The 25054-nt window shown below is 41.6% G+C and overlaps 1 protein-coding gene across 1 annotated transcript in view; it reads left to right on the forward strand.

Moving 5' to 3' along the window:
- The window catches only part of CFAP77 (cilia and flagella associated protein 77), a 2131249-nt gene that overhangs the window by 506138 nt on the left and 1600057 nt on the right, over positions 1–25054 (forward strand). The gene's annotated exons all lie outside the window — the stretch shown is intronic.

Here is a 25054-nt window from a genome sequence, read left to right on the forward strand (position 1 = left end):
TGTCGTATGTGTGTGTAGAAGCGTTATTACCATAATGTCAAAGCAAAAAGAGGTGAAACCATCTGGTTTCAAAAAATGTCCTAAGTGCTTCCAAAAAATGTCCATCACAGATGGACATATAGACTGAGTTTATTGTTTAGGAGCAATACATCTTCAGAAGACATGCTCTATATGTCATTCTTTTAGCTTTGGGGTTTTACAAGAGCATAAGAATAAGATGATTTTGAGAGGCTTAATTAAATCCTCTTTTGAGGAAGCCTTGGACACGGCTCAAAGTTCACCCAAACCTCTTGCAAAGAGGTCTTCTCCATCTTCTTCTTCTACATCGTTGGAGCCATTGACAAAATAGCTCAGGATGTCTCCGACAACCTCTAAAAAATCTGACAAAGACAGACCTGTCGTTTTGGTTTCATGTGTGTCGGAACCGACGGTCTATACAGTCCGGACCTGCTCACCTGCTTTGGAGCCGGTCTCCCTGACTCTTATGTCTCCTCTGCTCCAGTCAGTGGCATTGGCTCCATCTTCCAGATCCTCGAGGAGCTTATCAGAATTCGATGTGGATCTCGTGGGGTAGAGATTACTGCAGACATCGGTGCTTGCTAAATTGTTGTCGGAACCGACTCAGGTGAACTCGGAGCCAACAGTGCTCGTTCCTGTATGTTCCGTTCCCCCTCCAACATTAGTTTGAGTTTTGGAGCCGGAATGCTTGGCACCAACAGTGATGAAACTGACGGAACTGAGATCTGCTAAAGATTCTTCGATTCTGGTCACTTTGACTACCTCGGAGCTCTCCGAGGTATCTGGGAGCCAACACTCACTGGTTGGGACCGGGGGGGGGTCGGGCTGAGACTCTTTCAGCTCCGACTCTACCCCTTGGAGCCTCGGCTTGAGTGAGCTCAGCTCCTACCTCAGCTTCAGAGCCAACCCCCATGGTACCAGGGGGATCATCAGATTCTTTGGAACCTGGGATTGTCATGGGCTATGGCAGGGGGGCCTTTGCAGCTTTGAGGAGGGCTCTGTCCTCACAGACATCATCTGTACTGTCAGAACCAAGCGTTCCATCCCAGGAAGCACCCATATCTGTCTATGCACAGGCAGTTACCCAACAGCATAGAGACCCTAAGCCTCAGAAAGCCCCATTGGGTGAGACCCTTTCTTCCGAAACCTCTCCGGAATGTCCCACCAAAGAGGTTCATCGGAAAAAAACATGCAAGAGGAAGCATATAGACTCCCTGGATGAGTCTATTACATCGGACATGGACTTCGAGGAGTTGGAAGGGTCCCCATGGTTTCCCTCTGAAGATGTATCCTTTGCGGATATCTTGGAAATCCTTAGACAGAGAGGCGGCTGGAAGCCCATTATCCCTTCTGATGAGGAGTCCATGTACCTAAAGACTTTTGGGTCTCGACATTCAGCCACCTGGGTGTCTCCACCTTTTGATGAACTGATGGAATTAGTGTCTCGAAAGGTGTGGGATTCTCCAGATACAGTGGAGCCTGTTCCTCGGAGGCTGAACAAATTTATCACTGCTCCTGATGACAAAACCTTTTTAACTAAAGGAGTCCCTGTAGATGCTATGGTGGTGGTGGTGGCCACGAAGAAAGAATTATCTGAGACTTCTACATCTGTCCATCCCCTGAATAAGGAGTCGAGAACTATGGACAGGTACGGAAAACACATGTTTTCCTCAGTGGACTTCACCCTTAGGTCAAAGATCTCTTGAAAGAGCTAGGAAATACTCTGCAGAGTACAGTAGCTGCGGGGGTAGCAGACAAGGTATCCTCCCAGCTTGCTACCCTAAATTCAGTGGTCAACTCGTCCATTAGGCTCGTATCTTAAGCAGCCGATGGAGTGAGCAAGTCAATGGGTTCCGGAATTTCCCTTAGGAGACATTACTGGATGCACTTGTGTAATTTTGCAGAGCCCTTCAAGTCATCCTTTGTCAACACTCCATTTGATGGCTCGTCCTTGTTCGGGCTTAAAGTAAAGGAAACACTTACCTGATGTGAACAAGAAGGAAAGACTCTCTCTGGCGTAGAAGTCCGTTTTTCCACACCTTCTAGACCCTATCCCAAACGTCAAAAGGGAGAAAAAATGTGGTTCCAAAAATCCCAGAGGGCCTTTCAGAACACACAGGGTGCACCTTCCTCCAGGGGCAGAGAAGGAGGCAATAATACAAGATGTCACCCACACGACAGAGGGGGTTCGCAGAACCAGGGTGACAACGGTTCTTACTTCGGTAAACCCTTTCAGCACTCCTGAAAGGAGGCCTGTCTGTCTGTCTCTGGAGGCAGTCGGAGGTCGTCTTTCTTTGTATCCACAAGCCTGGCTAAGCATAACAACAAACAAATGGGTATAAAGCATTATATCCAGAGGCTACTCAATCCCCTTTTCAATGCCACCTTTAAAACACAAAAAATCCCGGACGTTCCACCCAGTCACAGGGAACAAGCAACTATAGAAATTCAAAAGTTGCTAGAAAAAAAGAGTCATCCTGTCAGTCCCCACAGACCAGATAGGACCAGAACTTACTCAGGATTCTTTTTAGTTCCAAAGAAAACATGAGACTGGAGACCCATATTGGATCTCAGCAGACTAAACAAGTCAGTAAAGAAGACAAAGTTCTGGATGGTCATGTTGCAGTCAATACTTCCCTCTTTAGGGAAAGACAACTGGATGTGCTCGATAGACCTCCAGGATGCGTACTACCACATCAAAATGGACAGGCCATCCAGGAGTTACCTGCACTTTCTGCTGGGAGCCAGTCATTACCAATTCCGAGCTCTGCCCTTTGGTCTCACTACAGCCCCCATAGTGTTCACCAAATGCATGGCAGTAGTCACAGCTCACCTGTTTCCAAATTTAGATGACTGGCTCCTAACCACCACCACCAAGCACCTACTTATTCAAGTGAGGCAAATACCTTGGAACTATGTGCTCAACTTGGCATTTCAGTGAATTAAGAAAAATCTGCCTTATTGCCATCACAACATATCAACTTTATAGGTACAGAAATAGACACAACAAACATGATGGTCAGGTTGCCTCCAGAAAAGGTCCAAACTCTTCGTCTCCAGATCTGGGACCTCCTCTTCAATTCCAAAGTACAACCAAGGACAGTCCTAAAATTATTGGGCACTACGGCAGCAGCAATAATGGTGATTCCTCTAGCGAGATTACACATGAGAATCCTCCAATGGATGTTGTTCACTCAATGGTCCATGCAAGAGCTACCCATGTCCCATTTGATAACTCTGACATAAATCTGCAAGAAAGATCTTCGTTGGTGGCTTCATTCAGATCAAATAACGATGGGCCGACCCATTGTTCCCCCTGTTCCATTAGCTACAATGACCACGGATGCTTTTGTTCTTTCTCGCATAATCCTACTGCCCTTTAAACCAGTATCATCTTGCAACTTGAAATTTTTATCTTGGAAAACACTTTTTCTAGTAGCAATCATATCAGCAAGAAGAGTGTCAGAGTTACAAGCTTTAACAATCAAACCTCCCTACATGGTTTTTCATAATGATAGAGTGTCACTACATACAAACCCTCCCTTTTTACCCAAGGTATGCTCGGAGTTCAATCTAAAGTCAATCAATAGACCTACTAGTATTCTTCCCTAAGTATGGCAATAAGGCAGAATACATGCTTCGCCGACTTAATGTTCACAGGCAGTTACATTTCTACTTGCATAGAACAAAAGCAAATAGGAAATCGGACAAACTTTTTGTTTCTTTTTCTGAAAACAAAAAAGGTTTAGCAGTAACAAAGACAACTTTATCCAGATGGTTGTCAGATTGTATTTCATTTATCAGTCAGCAAGACAAACAGTTGCCAAATAAAGCAAGGGTGCATTCCACCAGATCCATCTCAACTTCTTAGGCCTTTAAAGCAAGGTTGCTGTTACATACCATTTGTGCAGCAGCAATATGGGCAAAACCTCACACCTTTATCACTCATTACAAAGTAGACTTGGCTTCCATGGACAGAGCCTCCTTTGGGTCCACTGTACAGATGAATATCCTCCAGTGAGCCACCCAGGAAAGATGGTGCTAGGGATGCTGTCCCATCAGTATAGAATGGAGACGAGACAGGACAACTTCACATAAAGAAGTTATGTACTTGTCTTCCATGTGAGTTGTTCATAGGTTCATAGGTAGGTACTAGGCTATTGGCCCTAGGGCCTATATAAGCCTAGCCAAAAAGGTACCCTGGCTTTCGCCACCCAAGAAAATTATTTTCCTGTGCCCCTGTCGAGCAGAGCCACAGAGGTGATCCCTGGGGTCCCATCCAATCATCAAGATTTTTCTTGAAGAGTGCTAATGAGCTTTGTTTAATATAGATAGGTAGTTTGTTCCAGAGTATGGGGAGTCTTTGGGACAGGAATCTATCCCTCCAGCATGTTCTGTTTATTGTGGTGACAAGGTTTTGGTCCCTAGAGCGTGTAGCTTGGAGGGATTGGGATTTCTTTAAGTGGAGCATGTCCAACAGCTCTGGGTTTGACATAGCTTTCTATGTTCGGCAGAGATCACCTCTGAGAAGGCGATATGCAACGGAGTAAAGCTGGATTTGTTTGAGATGGTCTGCGTAGGACATCTGTCTGAGCCTGGTAATCCTCTTTGTGAGGTATTTCTGCAGCCTTTCCAGTTGTTGTAGCTGTCTTGTGAGGTACATACCAAAAGGGGCATTGTACTCTGTAATGGGTCTAATGAGTGATGAGTAGAGGGGGACAATGACCTCTTTTTTCTGGATGAGTAACCTTTTGTGATAAGGTGTGCCATGTAGAAGGATTTCCTGACTACTGTGGTGATGTGATTATCAAAGGAACCACCTCGTCTTCATTCTTACGTCCCACCCTCCAACCCCCATCCTCTTAGCTCCTGGAGGATCAAGGAAGTCTTAGCATTCAGTTATATACGTTGGTCCTTGTCCAGGTTTGTAGATTTAATATTTATGTACATCTGTATACAGTTGTAGAGTAGAATATAAAGTCACCAACAAACAAGATCTGAAGAAAGCACTGCAGCATCATGGGATAGGGATGGAGCCACGAGCTAATTTCAGATCTCAAGCTTTAGTAAGCGGCCGAGTCAGAAATGAGGATCGGTTCCAAACCCATCAGTACAGAATGAAGATGAGATGGACAACTCACATGGAACATTATGGTGAGTACATAACTTCTTTTTTCATTGGAACAGAATGAAATGCCAGAATCCCAACAAAAATATTATGGCTTATTACAGCTACATTTACCTAAGCCTGCAGCTATACCTCCAGTATTACCAGCATTAGAACATGATTTCCTGACAGCTTACACTTGTAGAATTTCTGACAACCTCCTACCCCTAAAAAGTCTGATAGGTTATATAAGGTTCCCCAAGACCTTCAAATTTATATTTTTCAAATTCCAAATGAGACCCTGCAGACATTTCTTTGGCAAAACTATTTTTGCCAACCATCTTGTTCATAGGTTCATAGGTGTGTACTAGGCCAACAGCCATGGAGCCTTTACAAGCCTAGCCCATAGAAGTGCCCTGGCATCATTCCACCATTAGTTCCCGGTGCCTCTTTCAAGTAGATCCACTGGAGTGGTCCTTGGGGTGAACTTTCTATTTCCCATCCACTCATCAAGATTTCTCTTGAAAAGGGCCAGTGAGGTACTCTGCTTGACATGTATGGAAAGTCTATTCCAGAGCATGGGCAGTCTCTGGGTTATGAACCTGTCCCTCCAGCATGTTCTGTTGATTGTGGTAATGAGGTTGAGGTCCCTGGAGTGTGTGGTGCGGAGGGATTGGGATTTCTTTAGGTGTAACATTTCTAAGAGGGCTTTGTAAGTCAAGCAGAGATCGCCTCTTAATAGACAATATGAGACAGAGAAAAGCTGGAGTTTTTTGAGTATGTCCATGTAGGGCATGTGTTTAAGGCCTAGGATCCTCTTTGTGAGGTACTTTTGTGGCCTTTCCATCTGTTACAGGTGTTTAGTGAGGTACATGCCAAGTGGGGCATTATACTCAATGATTGGTCTAATGAGGGAAGAGTAGAGAGAGATGATGACTTCTTTCTTCCTGGATGCAAAACCCTTGGTAATGAGATGTGCCACACAGAAGGACTTTCTAATCACAGTGGCAATGTGGTGGTCGAAGCAGAGGTTGCTGTCATCCTGTGTTCCCAGATCTCTTATAATGCCTTCAGTGTTCAGTGGGCTTCCATCAATGTGGTAATTAGTGGGAACTGAGTTTTTCCCAAAGGGAATGATGATGCCTTTTTTGGCATTAAGCTTAAGGCCATGGTTTTGACACCAGTTGATGGTCTCAGGAGGCCTTTCTGTAGGATGTCTACATCACTTGGGGAGTTGATAATGGCTCCCAGCTTGTAGTCGTCAGCAAACTTGGTCAGCCAGAGTCCCTCCATGCTGGCCTGGACTTCTGAGAAGTAGATGCCAAACAGGGGTGGACCCAGAACCGATCCCTGTGGGATTCCACTCGTGACTAGTTGGCAGTCTGACTTGGAGTCTGCTACTTTCCCACTATGGGTTCTATCTGTGAGCCAATTTGCAACATACCTCGTGATATAGGGGTTGATGCCTAGTTTGGTGAGTCTATCAATAATTCCTGAGTGGGGAATGGTATCAAAGGCCTTGGCCAGATTGAGATGTGAATGCTAACCCTGTTCCTTTTGACAAAGGTGGGACAGTCCAAAAAGACAGACTGACTATATGCTCCTACATGATTTTCCTCGATTCGACCCAGGAATCCCATTACATCTTTCCCTATGTCTGGGTCTTCATTTACCTCAGTAGTATCAGATAACTTCAGACAAATGGGTTCTAAGAATCATTCAAAAAGGATGCAGTTGGTAGTGAGAGTCCGTACCTTCTTTTCAGGAGATTCTTCCTCAGACATTAAACTAAACTGCCATGTTTTCTCCTGCCCTGGAACAAATGCTGTCTATAGGGGTCATGGAACAAATTACCCCAGAAAACACAGGGAAAGGATTTTACTCATTTTATTTAAGAATCTTTATGTTGCCAAAGAAAGAAGGAATTTGGAAACCAGTCTTAGACCTTTATTTTCTAAACTTTCACATCGAAGTCTCATAGCTATACAAATAAAACGAGCAAAAACATGGACAAAGGATAGTCCAAACAAGGCCAAAAATCAACAATAAAAAGAGAGCACTAAGCAACACAGCTTAAAATCAAATAAAACTTTAATAGATAAGCACTTTCACACCCATTGGCACTTCATCAGACTATAAAACACAGTGTAACACATCCTAATATATATTACAGTCAATGAATCAATAAAACAGACCATGCAACTTCAATGTCAGTTTTAAAGGCATAACCTCATTCAAGCCAAAGCTCTTATCGGCTTGAAAAGTAATTATTCATCTCATCTTGGCAATTTTTGATCTGATATTGTTAATCCTCGTTCATTCCTTACATGTGGGTATCGGTTCCGACCTCAGAACCGAGCCGACCATCTTCCAAGCTCACGTCAGCTACAAACTCTCAAGCTAAAACTCTTACCCAGAATTCCCCTCTCCCTTTTACCTCAGATTTTGTTTGTCACATTCCCATTCGGTCGTGTCAAGCTACTTCTCTTGTGCTAAGTACAATATTTGTTGTCTTTTTAGTCTAAAATAACTTTTTCTCTCAGAAAAGTTTCTAAATTGTTTTCTCTTACCTTATCGCATTTAGCAACTATTTCTTCTTAAAATTTTTCAATCTTTTTACCGTGAGGTATTTTCTTCTTTACCATCATTGGTAGACCCCCTTTTCTTCATTACCTTTGGGTATTTCTTGTACCATTGTTGGTATTCTTTCTTTTCTATCATGGATAAAAAAGGTAGCCTAGGATTTAAGAGATGTTCAGATTGTGGACATAAATTGCCTACTTCAGATGCACATTCTCTGTGTGTCTATTGTTTAGGTGTGCCTCATTTATCAGTTGATCTGCCCTGTGGAATTTGTAAGAACTTCTCTAACAGCACATTGATTGAAAAGAAAAATAAATTGTTACTGAAAGGGCTACTCAAATCTCCTTTTTCAGATGCCATTTCTGGGTCGGAGGCTTCAACCCCTCCAAGATCCCATAAGAAAAAGACTGATGATCTTTCTAAGGCCAAATCTCTTCCTTTGCCGGGACTCCCATCAACCGAGACCCAAGAAGGCTAAGCTTTCTACTTCGGCTCTGACTCTTTTGGCTCCAGTCCTTTTGGTGCCTAGACCCTCAGCACCGAGGCCATCTGTGACTTCGGCACTGACTAGCGTGCCATTTACCGTATCGGTACCGAGGGGCTCCTTGGTTCAGACCTCTCTACCGGCACCGACTATCATGTCGATGCAGACTGTAACCACATCGGCTCCGATACCCTGCCCGGAACTGGCAACTCAGTTACTGACACCAATTTTTTCGGTCCCAGCCTCGGCACCGACAAACAGTTCGGCACCGACCTTCCTGATGTGCAGACCATGACTTCAGCACCGATGATTTCCTCGGTGCAGACACCTGTAGTACAGTCTCTTATGGCACCGTTGTTTTCAGTGCAGACTGGTGATGTGGGCACCGAGCTTGTCCCATCTGTGGATAGACCTGACTCCGCCTCTGCCATGTCCGTGAATTCCACTAGAATCCTGTCTGAACACGATGTGTTTCATCTTGTGGATCAAGTGCTTTTGGCCAGAGGTATCCCACCCCCCCAGGACCTATTCTTCCTTGGGAGGTGATCACCCTTTGCCAAAGACCCCTACTTATTCTCCTCCTTCATTGCCTCTGAAGCCCCTTGATATAGCACAGTCTTCCCCCTCTACGGTTCCCTTTATGGACCTCACTAAGGAACCACAGTTGCCTTCATGGCAGGAGAGCTGTGCTACGACCCAGGATGTCAGCTGTGGCGTACGTAATTTGGTGTTTCACAGCCATCCAGGGACTCCGAGTCAGCAGGCTGAGCCACTTAGTGGAGGGGTGACCCCTGTCCAGGACACTCACCCCTCTTCAGGTGGACCAGCCTTCCAACTAATGGAGAAAGCTTTGGCATCTGCTGGCGATACAGTGCTGTCAATCTCCCCGCCCTCCTCTGGACCGCTTTGTACACAAGTCGCTCCTAGTGGACACTGGGCACAAGGGCTTCAGGATGTACTCCCACAGGAAACCCCTTTTGCGTTGTCTTCCCCAGCTTCTCCCTCTGAGGAAGTTCACCACAAAAGCTTGTGCAAGAGGAAGCACATGGACTCCACAGAGGAGTCCCTTACTGAAGACACAGACTTTGATGATGGGGAAGGATCCCCTCGCTCACCCTCTGAGGTTTCCTTTGGTGATATCCTCTAAATCCTTAAATAGAGAGGTGACTGGCAGCCCTCTAATCTGACATCTGAAGAGTCTGTGTTCCTGCAGGCCTTTCACGCCTGGCCCCCTACCTCCTGGGTTACTCCACCTGCTGACGAACTGGTCCAGCTCGTTGTGCAGCATGCATGGAAGGCTCCTGACACCACTGAGGAAATTCCCCGGAGGCCATATAAAATTTTGTCCCCTCCTGCCACTGACCCCCATTGGTCCAAAGGTCTTCCTGTAGATGCTGTCATGGTGGTGGCCGCAACCAAGAAGGACCTGGTGGAAGAAGAAAGCCAGACTGTCCATCCGCCCAACAAAGAGTCACAGGTTCTGGACAGAATAGGGAAGCATACTTTTGCATCAGCGACCTTTGCAATCAGGTCCCTGGGTGGTGCAGTGGTGCAGTGGTTAACATTGACACCTCACAGCAAAAGGTTCTCCGGTTCGATTCTCGGCTGGGGTGCCTTCTGTGTGAAGTTTGCATGTTCTCCCTGTGTTCGCGTGGGTTTCCTCCGGGTACTCCGGTTTCCTCCCACATTCCAAAGACATGCATTTGGAGCATTTCTCCCTGGGCCTCCACTGAAAACAGGCTCTGTGGAACCTAGTCGGACTTTCCCGGTCAACAAATGATAAATAAAAAATAAAAATAAAAATAAATAAATTATATGGCACACTTCACCAGGCTTCAAAGGGATTTAGTATCTGAGCTGTCTGAAACTTTGGCTGGTGCCGTGTCTGATAAGGTCCGTGACAAAGTGGCCTCTCAGCTGGCTACCATTGAATCGATATCAAACTCCTCCATGCGCCTGATATCGCACGCATCAGAAGGAGCAGCTAGAGCGGCGAGTTCAGGCATTGTTTTGAGACGGCAAGCCTGGATAAGCTTATGTAATTTTGTGGAACCCTTCAAGGCTTCCTTTCTCAATGCTCCCATCGAAGCCTCTTCATTGTTTGGACCCAAAGTTCAAAGCACACTGGCCAGATGTGAACAGGATGGTAAGACCCTTTCTGCTGTAGGTGTCCGTTATTCTTCCCCTCAACGTGCTTTCTCCAGAAACCAGATGAGTGGGAAGATATGGTACAAAAGGCCATGAGGATATGGAAATGGGCGATGGCTACCAACCGTTTTCTTCTAGCAACGCACATTCCAGGGAGTTCCAACGTGATAGCAGACAGACTCAGCAGGTGAATTCTACAACCTCATGAGTGGTCCCTGAATCCCTTGATAGCGACGGAGATCTTCCACCGCTGGGGCTGTCCTTGCTGTGATCTGTTTGCATCCCCGACCAACTTCAAATGCAGCAACTACTTCGCCCTGATTCCCCCTACGGGACAGTCACCCAGGGACGCTGTAGTGCACGATTGGCTCTCTGTTCTTCTTTATGCTTTTCCACCTCTTCCCTCATTCCCCATTTTCTGAAGAAAGCCCGTCGGTTGAAGAGCAAGGTGATCCTCATAGCACCATATTGGCCTTGTCAGATTTGGTTCCCCTTCCTTTGGCCTCACCTACTAGATCAACCATGGATCCTCCATTCCAACCCCGGGGTTGATCTCCCATCTGCAGAATCTGATTCATCCCAAATTGGACAGCATGAAGCTCACAGCTTGGCTCCTCCAATTCCCTTGATTGCCAGGCAGAATGATCTTTCTTTACCAGTACGTGATATTCTCATTGCATCTCATAAGTCTTCCACTACAATTACTTATCTGAGCAAGTGGAAAAGATTTACCTGTTGGCTGAAAGAAAAGCAAGTAGATCCTTTTTCAGCTCCAGTGTCGATAGTACTAGAGTATCTAGCCGATCTATTCCAATCGGGTCTGTCGGTCTCTACTATTAGAGTTCATTTGGCTGCAATATCTAATTTCCATGAGGGTGTCCAAGACTAATCTCTTATGTCACACAAATTATGCAAGACCTTCATAAAAGGTGTGAATCATCTGAAGCTCCCTTTTAGAGAAACTATTCAACCGTGGGACCTGTCATTAGTTCTACAAGCTCTGACACTGCCACCTTTCAAACCAGCTTCTTCATGCGACCTCAAATGTTTGTCATGGAAAACCTTGTTTTTGGTCGCCATTACTTCTGCTAGACGTATTTCTGAGCTTCAAGCCTTATGCATCAAGAGTCCATGCTTGATTTTTCATAGAGATAGAGTGTCTTTGAGAACTAATCCTTCCTTTCTGCCTAAAGTGATTTTTGAAATGTCCATTAATCAAACCATTGAATTGCCAGTTTTCTTCCCCAATCATTCAAACAGAGGAGAGTATTGCCTACATACCATAGATATTCACAAGCAAATTTGTTTCTACTAGAATAGGACTAAGGCCTCTCATAAATCAGACCAGTTATTTTTGGCCTATTCTGGACCTAGATTAGGATGTGCTGTTGCTAAGGTCACATTGGCTAGATGGTTGAAAGACCTTGTGACCTTCATTTATACACAACGTAGTATTCCATTACTTACTACCATAAAGGCTCATTCTACAAGGTTGGTGGCAACTTCTGCTGCCTTCCATGCAAGAGCTTCTTTACATGACATTTGTGCAGCTGCAACTTGGGCTACCCCTCATACCTTCATCAATCATTACAAATTGGATTTGGCCTCCAGGGGAAGAACATGTTTTGGTTCTATGGTGCTTAGGAATGTCCTTCCACGAGAGCCTCCCAGGAATAAAGGTAACTGGGGACTCTGTCCCACATGTAAGGAATGAACGAGGATTAACAATATCAGATAAAGAAGTTATGTCTTACCATAACGTTCCATCTGTATTGTTGATCCTCATTCAGTCATTACGACCCTCCCTCCTTCCCCCTCCTGTGGCTTCTAGTGGATCTCACCATCCGGTTCTGTTAGGTCTTTTGACCAGAGGTAGCCTCTACCTTCTTTTGACTTGCAAACTCAATCTAAGGTAACAGGGAGAGGGGAATTCTGGGTAAGAGTTTTAGCTCGAGAGTTTGTATCTGACAGGAGCTTGGAAGATGGCCGGCTTGGTTCTGAGGTTGGAACCGATACTCACACGTAACGGCTGAACGAGGATCAACAATACAGGTAGAACGTTATGGTAAGACATAACTTCTTTTTCTCTTCACAAGATCACCCCATCTCAAATCCTTGGCAACAAGTTTCAACACCATAAAATACATGTGAAGCATCATGTAAACTGATATGCTTAGCTAAAGCATTAGATGTTTTACTCTTCTGTATATTGTATAGATTTCTCAAATACGTTCCCTTAAAGAGTGATTCGTCTTCCCTATATACAAGCATGAGTAGGTAGTACAGGACGTTAAATCAATTAAATCTGTACTACTATAGTTAGCAAATAACTTGGGTAGATATTGTTTCCCTGTAACCAGATGGACAAACATACCTGGAAGCATTACAAGAATGACATGTAGAAGTACCTATACATTTTGATACCCTATTCACATTTATACTGCACTTATAACAGAGCTGTCATTTGAGCAACCTGTTATTCTTGAAACAAAACCTGGGTTGATCTCCAACAATCTGTCTAATTGTCTCACTGGCCATAAGAATAGGCCAATTTTTCTTTATAACATTACATACCATTGTAATATTTCTTGAATAAGTAAGTGAAACTCTGGTGTTACTCGATGTTGCAGCTGTTGCTTGTAAAGACACATTACTGGAGTCAATACTTTATGAAAAATATGGTCTTGCTCTACTGCCTCTAATTTGATACATCTCCCTTATTGGTCCATCAACTTTCCTTGCAGAAGAGCCTCTATTGATAAGATCATTACGCAGACCTCCAAGCACTTGTAGGTCATCAAAGGTTGTTACTTTGGTGAGATGACTAGTTATCTCTCAACCCAGGTCTTACCTTCTCCCTTCCAACTACTCAGTTGGTAACTACAAATGTCTCAGACTTTGCTTGGGGATCTGTTTTCAATGATGTGGAAGTTCAGAGTTTGTGGAACAAGCAAGACAGACTAAAACAAATAAATGCCAAAGAAATGACGGCAGTAATAAATGGTGTCAAACCTCTAAACCATCTGGTCAAGAGACCTTCTGCTAAAATCACAAACTGCACCATAATGATAAGGTACATAAAGAAAGAGGGGAGATCCAGAAAGTTAAAGAAATTCTGTTCCAGGATTCCTTGCAAACAGGCTTGAAAGATGCCTTCTTCATTCCCATGGAAGGAAATGTTCCTGTGCACTTTTTCTCCCCTTTTGCTAGTAACTAACTAAGGTCATTTTAAAGATTTGGATTATTGTGGTGACTCCCTTTTGGTCCATGTAGCAGTGGTTACTCTTTCTTTTGAAAATGGCCAAGGGCAATTTCCAAAATCATCCTCATATAATAGATTTAGTTACACAAGACACGGGTTGTTTGATATACCCCAACTTTTATCTTTTTCAAGTGACTGCCTGGATGATAGAGTTTTAATACCTTTAGGCACCTGTTTTCTGAGGACATGCAGCAGGTATTAAAGGAGGCCAAGAAACCTGCTACTAGAAAATCATGTATGGGTAAATGGAAATACTTTCTAGTTGATGCCAAAGTAAGAAGCAGGACCATTTTAAAACTCAAACATCTATGTTTCTACAATATTTGTGTGAGTTATTGTCCTCTAGCATTTCTTACTGTTCTGTCAAGATTCACCCCTTAGTCATCCCTGCTTGTTTATCCATAGATACCTCTTTTCCACCTGGCCTCAAGTCAAACAGTTATTGAAAGGGGTTCTGAATATCCATCCAGCTAGAAAACAGGTAGCTCCTTCCTGGGACCTCAGTTTTGTTCCAGAGAGACTTACACTTTTTCCATTTGAACCAATTCAGGAGGCTGAATTAAAGTTCTTACCTTGGAAAAATGTTATTCATTGCTCTAACCTCTGCAAGAAGAGTATCTGTGATACAAGCTCTTCAATAAGTCAACCTTATTTCATTTTTCATAAGGAAAATGTATCTCTGAGAACAAATAATTTATTTATGCCTAAAGTAGATTCGGAGTTTACCTTTAGTCATGCTGTTCACCCACCTGTCTTCTTTCCAAATCCAAAAAATAAGGTAGAAAGAATTTTACATACCCTGGATATTGATAGGCATCTCCTATACACTATTGAAAGGACTATCAACTATTTCCTACGAAAGTAAGAAAAGGGGACAATCAGCATCAAAGCAGACAATTTCCAAATGGTTGTTTCTTGTTTTCCATTTCTTTCAACTTAACAAGTCACTTTCAGGCATGGTGAGGGCCCATTCTAACAGGGCTTTAGCTTCTTATGTGGCTTTTTGGAAATTGGTGGACTGTAGATGTATTCTAGAGGCAACATCTTGATCCTCTGTGCATACCTTTATAAAACATTGTCAATTTGATTCTAATTTGATTCTTTTTCCATGTCCAGAGCAGGTTTTGTAAGACTATTCTCCGGGGCTTCTGGACTCCGATCCTTCTTCCTTCTCTCTTTCTGTCTAAGGTCTGATAATCTACCCATATAGCTTACGCTACTGAAACAGTGATCTAATTAGGGGTATAATGCGATTGCACAGTTAAGTTAACATAACAGTAGATGTTCAGATAGCTCACCATTGCAGTAAGGATACCCTCCTTCTGAAACCATATCCAAAACAAATCAGTTGTTTCACTGGGAATATAATGATCATCCACTGTTATTAAAGAAATAAAATGATTTATAAGAACTAGAGTTTCCCGTTTCCTGCATCTATATTAGTTCCTTCTATTCCTACATCATTGGATGATGTATTTATTACAGCTTGTAACTTGCCTGTTAGTCAACTGTCTGCCCTTGAGAAGCAGATAGATTATAAGTTCCTCAGTCTGATGTGTTTTATTGTTATCCCTGATCAGACCCAGCAGTGATTTCCCTGGTAAATCCAGCTTCCGATAAACCTCTGGCAAATGCTAATCTCTCCCCATTTGACAAGGATGAGAAAGCCTTTGAAAGATTTTGGGGAAAAGTATATTCTTCTGCACCACTTATTTTTTTTAATTCTTACTTGTCAAGCCTACATGTTAGTTTATGCTTGCCCAAGAAACATCATGGCTTCTTTTCCCCTTGTCTAAGGAAAAGTCATCTTTCTGTAATCTTATTCTTCCTTTGTTTCATGTGACTAAGCACTCTTTGAAATGTGCTTAAGACCCAGCTAATGCCACTTCAGAGCTGCTGCCATACTGGTCAGCTGTCCAGATTTTGCCTCATATTTTTGGTCTGTTCCACATAAAATATATGTTTTTTCTGGCAAATCAGTCAGAATTGAGTTCACAAAATAATACCAGCCATTTTAATTTCAGATTTCATATCCTTCAAAAAATGCATGGTAACACAATACCTTTTATTCTAGCAGCTTTCTAAGCTTGTAAGAGTAATATTTAAATTGTGTCCCTACTTTTGGGCTTTTGTCCCACCATTATTTTTGGCTTTGTCCAGATTTCCTGTGCTAAGTGTTTGAGAAGTATGGTTACAACTGGAATTGTTATACAAGTAAGTTTACTGGTTGCATACACAAAAATTCCTGAGTATGTAAAATCTGAAATTTTGAATTCTCCCTTAGAGAGGTTGTATTTGGACTGTGTGCTGCAGAAGGCCTTATAAAATGAGAGAGGAAAGCTGATTTAGGGAAGTTTTTTTCAGTCCTTTTTCTCCAAATTTGTTAAGGGTTTTACTGCTATCTCTGCAACATTTTACAAAAAGCAAAATAAGCAGACACAGCAAGCTGCTGGTAAGGAGATTGTTAAAAGCAATAGCAAGGGGGCTTCAAAAAGAAGGAATGAGCCCTCCAGAGGCAGGGACACTTTAACAAATCTGATTGACTATCTACAGAATTTTTCACCCTCTTCCCACCCTGGCAAACCTCAAATTCTTCCAGAGAATCAGGCCCTCCATTTCTCTCTTTGGCAATATATAGTTTCAGATAAATGGGTTGTGAGAGTCATTCATATGGGATAGAGATGACAGTGTGAATTTCTCCTTCATTTTCAGGGAATTTCACCTCATTTGCCAAATCAAATGCCTTTTTCCTATCTGCCATTTAACAACTGTTGACTCAGGGGGGTAATAGAAGCTGTCCTTCCTTTTCGGAAAGGAGAAGGTTTTTATTCAAGAATGTTTCTGATTTCAAAGAAAGAAGCCTCATGGAGACCAGTCCTAAATCCTTTCTAAATCAGTTTGTAAAAGTTCTAAAGTTCACAATGTTATCCATTCATGATCCACTCCCACACCATTTCCACATTTAAAATTCTTAGTTTAAAAGTTGCTTATCATCATATTCCTAAATCCCTAGACTTCAAATATTTCTAAAGGTTTTCTGTGTCTGGAAAACACTTTCAGTTTTCTGCATTACCCTTTGAGTTACCCACAGCAGACTGCAAGGCATTCACATTTATCCTTATTTAGATAACACACTTATCTTTTTCAGACACTTTTTCAAAGTGTCAGGAATCTCTCACTTGGGTATGAGAGCTCATCAGTAGAGTGAGGATTCAGGGGGAATATCCAAAGGTCTTATCTGACTTCTTCTGAGGGAGTTGTTTTACTAGAGTGTCTCCTAGATACCTCAGATCAAAGAGCTTTTCTTCCACAGGAAAAAGTAGATTCATATCTAGATCTATTTCTGATTTTTTTCCAATCAAAGCGAGGCCTCAGAAAGGCAAGTTTTCAGGATACTAGGATTCATAGCATCCTTAATTGTCATGATTCCTCCAGCCAGATTCCACACAAAAAATAAATTTAGAAGTACCTAAAATCACTATGGTCCCAAGGTCAACATTCCCTGACATTCCAGATTTTTGTTTTGGGGTTTGTGAAAAGGGAACTTCTTTGGTTGAGAGATCAGTTTTGTCTGAATTCAGACCTCCCATTTTCCCTTCCAACTCCAGCACAGTCTGTAACTACAAATGCCTCAGACTTTGTTTGTGGAATAGTGTCTATGGGAGTAAAAGTGCAAGGTCTTTGGAACAAAAAAGGCATACCAAAATACATAAAAGTAAAGGAGATGCCGGCAGTAATAAATCCATTCAGCTATTTCAGTCATTAATGGGTCCCAGGACCCTTACAAGTGGTTACAGACAACACCACAGTAATGTGGTACAAAAACAAATGGGGGCACCGGATCTTATCCTCTGTGCAGATAAGCTGTGGTAGCCCACAATATAGCTTTTCAGCTCAATCTCACTTTACAGGTGTCTTACGTCCTCTCAGTACAAAATGTTGTGGCAGACAAGCTGAGCAGGACCAAAACAGACCCTCACAAACAGAAACTGAATCAGGGAGTTTTCCAGAAATTGATCCATCTGTGGGGAACACCACATATAGATCTATTTCCTTCTATTCATAAAATTCCATTGGAAAATTTCTACTCCAGGACTCCTTACAATAAAGCCTGGAGCAAATGTATTCTCTTTTCCTTGTACATGAATGTTCCTGTATGCTTTTCCACCCTTTCTGCTGATATCCAGAGTCATTCTTAAGATTCAAACATGCTCTCCAAAGATAATTGTCATGACGTCCTTCTGGTCCAGGCAACAGTGGTTCTCCTTGCTTTTGGAAATTGCCAGGGGCAGTTACCATAAGCTTCCTCACAGACTGGACCTACTCGCATAGAACAGGAGATGTTTAATATATCAGATTTACAGTAATTTCAGCTAACAGCCTGGATGTTAGAATTTAAATACCTTTTAGGAGGCAAGAAATCATGCTACAAAAAAATCATTAGTGAATGGAAAACATTTTCCAGTTGGTGCCAGGACAAGAACCAGGACCCTTTTAAAGATAATATTTTTCTGGTTCTACAATACTTGTGTCAGTTACTATTTGCTGGCCTTTCGTACTCCTCTATGAAGGTTCATTTGTTGGTCATTTCAGCATGTGTGCCCTTGGATCCACCCCTGTGTAAAATGTTTTTGAAAGGGGTGTTACGTACCAAGCCTCCTAGAAAATAGGTGGCTCCTTCTTGGGATCTTAACTTTGATTTAGAAAAATTTTGTCTTGGTCCATTTGAATCTATTCATCATGCTGGACTGAGAATCCTAACATGGAAAACAGTTTTGCTGATTGCTTTGACTTCATCAAGAAGAGATTTTGTTGCAAGCCCTTATGGTAGGTCAGTGTTCTCTCATTTTCTACAAAGATAGGGTTTTCTTAAGAACTAATCCTTACTTTATGCCTAAAGTGGTATCAGAGTTTACCTTAAGCCAAAATATTCATCTCCCTGTCTTCTTTCCAGAACCCAAACATGAAGTTGAAAGGATACTCTATTCTATGGATGTCCACAGACACCTCAGGTATTACCTTGAGAGAACAAAATACTTCAGAACTTCTGATCAGTTTATCATTTCTTGTGAAGGTAAGGGAAATGGACAACATGTGTCAAAACAATCCATTTCAGAAAAGGTTGTCACATGCTATTCATTTTTGTTACACCCAGCACAGCAAATCAGTTCCAGGCAGGGTCAAGAATTCTGCCAGAACCTTGGTAGAATTGTTTCCTTGGCTTTTTGGAAAATATTTGAATGTTAGAGTATTCTAGAAGCAGCATCTTGCTCCTATGAGCACACTTTTACAAAGCACTGTAAACTAGATTCATTTTCCAGGTCCAGGACATGCTTTGCTAGGATTATTCTCCTTTGGCTCCTGGACCCCCGTCCTCCCTCCCTCCAATATAAGCTATGGCAATTACCCATATAGCTTAGGCTATTGCAGCAGTGAACATTATGAAGAAAATAGTACAGATGTGTAAGTAAACTTGTCATAACATTAGATGTTTGAACGACCACTGCTGCAGTAGTCACTCTCTCTCCATTCCACTTATTTTTGTAAGTTTTATGCCAAAATGTGGACTTTCTATTGTTATATTCCTAGTATTGTTCTCCCCCTCTCTGTTGGCATGAATGCTCTGAAGGGCTTAGTGCCCAAATCTGACTTTTAGTCAGCTCAGCTCCAGCTGAATAATGGTTTGGACACATGGAAGTCACCCTGAAGCTTTGGAACCTGGCCAGCTGTTGTATCCTGTGCAAAAACCTTAAAACAAAATTAAAAAGCAAACATTGTTTTTTTTCAAGGGGGTAAGCCCCCCTGCATCCCCACACCCCACTGATAATTATATATTGTAACTCTGCGATCACACAAGTCTCATGGAAAGGACAAATTCCCCAACCAACCCTGAGAATCGTCCAGTCTGCTACTTTTGACAACAGGTGTCAACAATCTGTTTAGTCGATCACTTGGGGAAATAAAAATTATTGAGAACTATTGCCAAAGAAGGTGCAAAATCAGGCATGAATATTTTTACATAATTCAGAACAAAATAATACTATTCTTTCACTAACTGAAGAAATCAGCAAGGGCACAGAAAGAGTTCCAGCTAAAGGCAAATGATTCATGTGAGTGCACCTCACCCATCACAGAATGCCCGGAGACACACACACACACACACACACACACACACACACACACACACACACACACACACACACACACACACACACACACACACACACACACACACACACACACACACACACACACACACACACACACACACACACAATCTGTGCATATGCTGAAATCAAATCCCTTGTTAAAGCTGGCTGTGCTGCTCATCCTGGTCTCTACTTTCACTATGACAGCCTATAGCCAGTCCCAGTGTCAGCTTTCTTTAAAGAGTTTGTGTTTTGTGAGATGTAAGCTCGCCTGTCATTGGTATAAGTACCTATGTTCTAAAACAGAAAGAGGCATGGCTGTGTCTTCATGAGTAACTGACACTGAAATTAAACCTGGTATGTGAAAACAAGAGCAGAAACTGTGTTACTGAAATGCCAGTATGACGGCAACAATAAATGAACAGAACCAGTATCTGAAACATAACTCTTAAAACTGTCAAAATAGCATTATTTGTGCGAAGCTGTTTACCTTAACTTCAATTTTGTGTAATATTTCATGTATTTTGACTGATGCATACAGAACAGGTGACTAGATTCCTTAGTATTACAATACTCTGCAGATAAACAAAAACGTCCCCCCCCAACCACATGCTCATTATTTGCCTTCACTTAATAATACAAATTAATAAACAATTGGTTTTAGGAAGCTTTTTTCTTGTACAAGAAAAAAAATGCAGGCATGACCAAATGCAAATTGACTATAGCTGAACACTAATGGGGGATGTTGCTTTATTGTGCTGGCATTTAACAACTGAGAAGGCTACAAATTAGGCCACATGGGGAATCATCAGTATTTTTGGAACACACAAACCTTTAAAAAATGACCCTCCTGTCCCCATAGCTAATAATTCTTGGTCTGAGATAAGAACAACATCAACAGTGGATGAAAGCTGAGATTGCCCAGAAAAGGAGCAATGACAAAAATATGCCAAGAAGAGATGCCATTGAGAAAGATTCCCCAGTGTCCACTACACTTGCAGATTTCCAGGAGATTGCAACCTTCAGGAATCCCAGTGTTGCAAACTATATTTGAAAAGCTTGGGAATCGCATTGCATATTAACAAGGCAGTGATAAATCAATGACATATCCACACCTTGGTTGTCTGGACACTCTGGTAGAGTGTAAAGTAAATGCTCTAGGCAGCCTTAGCTTGGTTTTCCTGACACTCTGAATGGAATTTCAAAGCTCAAAGCTCAGTGCGGCACACACAGGACTACATTTTCAAACATTTAGGTATGTGAACTGTACATAGTGACATTTTCATTTGAGGATTTAAAGGCTTGAGTAAAGCTAATTCTAATGATGTCCTTAGTGGCTGCATGTCAGATGCAGTCTCTAGAGAAACAGCAGCATGCAACACCTGCCAGAATGACACGCACAGTGATTTTTCATGTTAGTTTCTTTTTTTAAAGAGCATAAGTTTAAATAAGGTAGAGAATGCAACCTCCTGGGAAAGTAGGACAAAAACTGAACATTGGTTAAACATGAGATGGCATCCTTTTATGCTAGTTAACCAAAGGTTGCCATTTTCATAACCTGTCCATGTTTGTTAACATTTTGTAAATATAAAACAGTGCATTCAGAGATATGTTTGTTAACTTGTTGGATTCAGAATAGACCTTGAAAGAACCTGCAGCTATGCTTACCTAATTTACAGTTTCCATATGAACAGTCAAGACATAATCCCTTGAAGAAAATGTTTGGTCACAACTGATTCAGAATATAGCACACAAACAAAACCACATGCAGAAATCAAAGTAAGCATTGTAGCATGGAAGGGAAGACATGTGTACTCTGCATTTTGATGGGCAAGCTGCCACCACACCAACTTTATCTAACTGTATGGTCACTCACCAGCTGGGAAAGAAGGTCCCTCAAACAACTGACAGTGGTCTCACAGAAACAGCGACTCTGCAGTGCTTACCTGTCAAGGATATGACCTATGATCAGAAGTTAATTTGACCAACTGTGTTTAAGCAGTTAGAATCCAGTCATTGTGGTAGTAGTTCCAGGGTCTTTGATCACATGTAGGGAAGCCATATATGTATGTGGGTTCATGGCACTCTACAGAAATGCACAAGCAATAAATCACATTTCATTGATGTCAGCATTCTGAAAAACTTACTGAAAACTAAAATGAATGAAAAAAAAAAAACAGATGGAAAAAGGAAACAGTTTCCTTTTGTGATCCTACAGCAAAAACCCTACCACCACATTCAGACCAAATTTCTCTGAATAGTGATAGTGTCATGGAAAGGGTTTTCTTAAAGTAAAGTGCCTGGTTAGGGTTAGGGGCCGGGTCAAGCTTAAGACTAACATTAACATGCATTGGTTTTGGGATCTTATTTGCCTGTTTTTCTTTGCATTGGTTGTATTTTACATTCTTGGCAATTTGTTGCTCGCAACTCATTCACAGGCAGCTGAATGCTTGTCAGTATGTTTGAGAACAAGATACGTTACAGTGTAAGAAACTTCACTGTGTGGAAGATTTTCAGTCCATATATTTCTAGTTAATCACTGTATATTAATCAGATCAGACAACAGTAGTAGAAGTAGCAAACTTAAACTTGTCTTAAGTCAAAACAAAACAAAAAACAATAATAGAAAATATATAATTGTACAGCATTACTAAGTATTCAAAAGTAATCCAAGTAAGGCAGGCAGTCTGTTTCCAGTCGAAAATCCTTTATTAAGTACACAGAAAAGCGATCCAAGTAAACAAAAATAGAGCAATAATTTCACAAGCTTTCTAAATATATATATATATATATATATATATATATATATATATATATATTTTATCAGGCATGGGAGTGGTTTATTGTGCTGTAAAACAAAGTGTTATTGGTACACATGTTAAATTCACATCCCTTCCCCCATCAGTGTGACATTCGAGCTGGTCCTGCCCTACTTAGTAGCTGTCATAATAATATAACCCTTATGTACTTTAAGTAAAATTTATAATGATGTGGTACCTCTTATTTAACCAGATTATTAAATAGATTATTAAGTCTGTGATTTTATCCAAGACAATATACTACATGGCTGGAAATATATCAACCTTAGTTCATTTGGCAATCAATTTTTTCTATTATTATTTTTTTTTTTTGTTTTGACTTAAGACGAGGTTAAGTTCGCTACTTCTACTACTATTGTCTGATCTGATAATATACAGTGGATTAACTAGAAATATATGGACTGAAAATCTTCTACACAGAGAAGTTTCTTACACTGTTTTGTTTTTGGACTCACTACACTTGTTTAGTGGATTGTTTTGAGACTTCGGAGATACCACGGAGATTACTTGTTTTTTGTTAGAACAAGATACGTTCATACACAGAGTCTGTTACTAAATATACTTGCTCTACGTTTGTGTGACCCTGGAGGCATTATTTTTAGAGATAAGGGGTATAAGAATCAATGTGTTGAGAAGTGCATGGGGGCTTAACTCACTGCTGATCACAAACAGAACGTGACTTGAGGTATCGGCAGTGAATTAATAGGACTTGAATGAAAAGTATTTGAGTCACTAAAGTTTAGTTCTTGTTGCCTTTCTTTTCTGCATTTTTATTGATATAGCTTTCATGGACTTTAAGGCTCTCATCACAGTCATAGCATCACTAAGAAGGTGTCAGTGTGGAAAAGTTCCACCTGCTGTCAAACACTCCCGATATCTTATTTGCCTTGGTGTCTCCCACAACACCAGAAAAATTCTGTTTGCCCTTATTTTAATGACATCATGAATAGGCATAGAAGAAAATGACTGAAATGTTATTTAGTATCCCGAAAGCTCCATAATCTGGAACAAAACTGTTCAGAACTGAAACTTCAAAAACTTGCCTCTTTTGTTAGTTCTCAGTCTAATCAAAATTCTGAGCAGGGCGAGAATTGCTCTGTGCATTCACAGTTCTGCAGCCTTCTAGTTACAAAGCTGAAGATGAATGTGCAGGAGGGCGATTTAAAACTTCAGTTTCTTATTGTGGGCATTATGGAGCTTTGCACTGCTGCTGGCAAGGACTGTGTTTTTCCCATAGAATTTGCTTTGCCCTCCAGTGGAGCCTCTGCTTCAGCTCCTGTGCTGGTCCCCTGCACTCATTAGATGAACAACTTTCATTTCCTCAGATTATTACTTAGTTTCTATTTTATTGATTTGTTAGCTTAGTAAGAGAACCGTTCCTTCTCTGACTCTTTTCAGCCATGACTTAGGTGCAAGTGTAAATGTAATTATATGACCACTTGGAATAGCCAGTTAGCCAGTATGCTTCTGTGAGGAGGAAGGAACCCAGATAGCATGGAAAAAACCCATGCAGATATGAAGAGAATATGCAGCTTCATCCAGGAAGTGACTGAAGGTCAGAACTGAAACTGGGACACTGGGACTATGAAGCAGATGTATTAACATGTGAGATTATTTACTGGCCATTATGATCTTCTGATTAATGCGGTTAAATTCTGAGGGTCAAATCATTAAAGATAATGTGCAGTGAAACAGTTATTCCCGGGAAAACTGTTGCTCTGGTGCTGCCTTTTTAAGTTCACTGGCATTAGTTGCAACTTCAAAATACTGTCAAACCATGTACAGGTGATTCGTCCATAAAATCTTATAATTTCACTCTACTTTTGTGCATGCTTGCTTAAACCTACATCATCACGCTTAGCACTGTGATGACATAAGGTCAAGGGTGCTTTCAATTTAAATACCGTTGTTTGCAGTGACTACCAGATGGATGTTAAACATTACAAACACAAACTAGAACACCAGACACCCACACAATGCTAATATTTAATGAATACAACCGGTTCACTTGTCTGTTTATAATAATTAACATATGCTCCTGGTGGAACCCCCCTTACCTGTAACGAGTTGAAGTCAAGAAAACAATGAAACAATGGTATACCAAATTCTCTTACCTTTTTGTGGTACTTGTTCTTTGTAAGGGAAATAGGTATGTTAATAACGATTATATATATTTTTTATTATATTCTTTCAGGTACTACATTTCTGCTGCACTAGGGCAAAGCTAAGACTTATGTCCTAACAAGATGTCATTAAGTTGCACACATCACAGTCACACATCAGGGAACAGTATTGGCTGTGATGACACAGTTCTTTTAAGGCTTATTTTTCAAATAAAAATCTTCATGTTATGTGAAAAATAGGAGTAGAACAGCTACTTGCCACCAGAGAACTTTGCTATAGAGGTGGAATGGAATGCAAGTGCTACATTTCCTTTTGCCTGTTTGCACATGATCTTAAGGAGGGCTCTGATGCCTGTCCCTG

Source organism: Protopterus annectens, chromosome 16.part0, assembly GCF_019279795.1.
Source record: "Protopterus annectens isolate FY-2018-M chromosome 16.part0, PAN1.0, whole genome shotgun sequence".
NCBI classification, from domain to species: domain Eukaryota; kingdom Metazoa; phylum Chordata; order Ceratodontiformes; family Protopteridae; genus Protopterus; species Protopterus annectens.